We start from the raw sequence: 1,909 nt of genomic DNA, 5'->3' as shown, positions 1-1,909 counted from the left end.
CTTTCCCTGATGTCAGCTGCTACCCATGACCTCTGTTGCGAAGTTCACAACAAAAGTCCCAGGGCTCCCCATCCCCTCCTAAAGAAAAAGGCAGTGGGAAGGGACAGACATCCACTGCATTATTCTTCTCAATCTCTATTGGAATCTACCCCATGATCCCAAATTGTAATTGTATTTATATAAAGGTTTAGATTGATAGAAGTAGAGGAGACAGATTTTTAAAACTGGAGTTTAAAAATCTGTGCCAGAATATTAAGCAAATTATTACCAAACTTCCTTTTCAAACTGAGTTGGAGTTTCAGTATTAAGAAGTCTCAATGTTTATGTATGTTTTACCCAATCATGGACACCAACTTTATTTTCTTTAATTAGGGTCCAGAAACATCCTTAGGGAGCAACTGGCCATAATTAAGAGTTATATTAGGGTAAGATACACTTTATTCGATGTGAATACTTCCCAGATCAAAAACCACACCACCATTAGCACATTCCTAGTATAGTGTATCAATTCCTTTGATGATCTTTGAACTAGAAAAATCAGATGCTTACATAGACAAAAATCTTCTCAACAATTTCGGACCACCTTCAAAGTAAATCAATAGTTAATTCTAACTTAATGAAACAGCCACAGAAATTTCCTTACCACTTTACCATATCATGTAAACCCGACTGCCAAACACCATGTTGTGCAAAGTAAAAGCAATCCAAATGTGTTAAACTCCGGAGCTTAGCAATGGAAAAATTTTGCATTTACAGATGGAAAGTGTTTGTTGAAACCCTTAAGAAAGAATATACTAGAATAAACCATTCATGTCTTGGTTAGAAATGAGACGACCTAAGAGTAATATAAATGCATACACAGAAAGTGAGTTTCAAGTTTGTTTCAGGTCACTGACATACAGGGAGCTGGGTAAAATCTTAGCTAATACTTTACATATTAAGGCTGTGTTCTCTCTCTCTCTCTCTCTCTCTCTCTGTCTCTCTCTCTCTCTGTCTCTCTCTGTCTCTCATACCAGAAAGGTTAAGGACAATCTCAAAGACCTGGACTTCCAAAGAGTAAATTTGCCTTTCCTATCACTCAGGCTCCAGACTTGACAGTGTTAAGAAAAGTTAATTTACATATGAATGCCAGAATCTTCACCAAAGCCAGGTTAGAAACTGAAAGGTTGAAAAACACTATTTGATAAAAATCTCAGGCCTAAGCTCTAACAGCCTTCAGGAACAACAGGACAGGCCCAGCCCAATTAAAAATTCTACATAAAATCGCCTAGCGTTTGGAACTCTGGGACATAAACCAGTCAAGCTTTCTTCAGATTCTGGGGTCAGCCTGAGCACCCACAAGCGTCTTTGAATCAAATCAGGTTGGCAATGAAACACGCAGTTCTAAGGAAGCAAAGATTCTTATTTTCAATTCCATATTCCCAAGACAACTAAGACCACAAGAGTCAGCTGAAACAAATAACATCCACTACAAAGACAATCTCTGCAAGCCCGGATAGCACTCTGGGACTTCCATGCTTCCCAAGGTGAAAATAACAGCCAAAGATCACTAAAGATTAAGGCGATCCAGTACCCAAGATCTCAGCTGGAAAAAAAAAAAAAAAATACTAGGTCTGGATGAAGACGAGGAACAAGAAATCAGTGGGCTACTTGCTAGAAGCCAAGCCAGACCAATACTAATCAATCTTGATTTTTCTGGACCTCAGTATACGGAGTCAGTAAAAATCAAGGTCACAGTGAGTCCCCTGCTCCCTCTTGCTTAGTGCTTTTTGTGAGAAAATGGTCATTTATAGCAGCTTCCCATCCGCTGCTCTCGCTGGGCAGTGCCCAGACTAAACTTTTAAACCTGGAGGAAGGTGGGAAAGTCAGCCAGCCAGACGCAGGGCTAGGAAAAGTAGACAGAAGGAGG

At 39.7% G+C, this 1,909-nt stretch overlaps 1 protein-coding gene across 1 annotated transcript in view; it reads right to left on the bottom strand.

Moving 5' to 3' along the window:
- The window catches only part of CCDC50 (coiled-coil domain containing 50), a 60,071-nt gene that overhangs the window by 57,613 nt on the left and 549 nt on the right, over positions 1–1,909 (bottom strand). The window lies entirely within an intron of this gene.

This window comes from Lipotes vexillifer, unplaced genomic scaffold (assembly GCF_000442215.2).
Source record: "Lipotes vexillifer unplaced genomic scaffold, Lipotes_vexillifer_v1.1 scaffold228, whole genome shotgun sequence".
NCBI classification, from domain to species: domain Eukaryota; kingdom Metazoa; phylum Chordata; class Mammalia; order Artiodactyla; family Lipotidae; genus Lipotes; species Lipotes vexillifer.
This window is presented reverse-complemented; position numbering and strand designations above follow the sequence as displayed.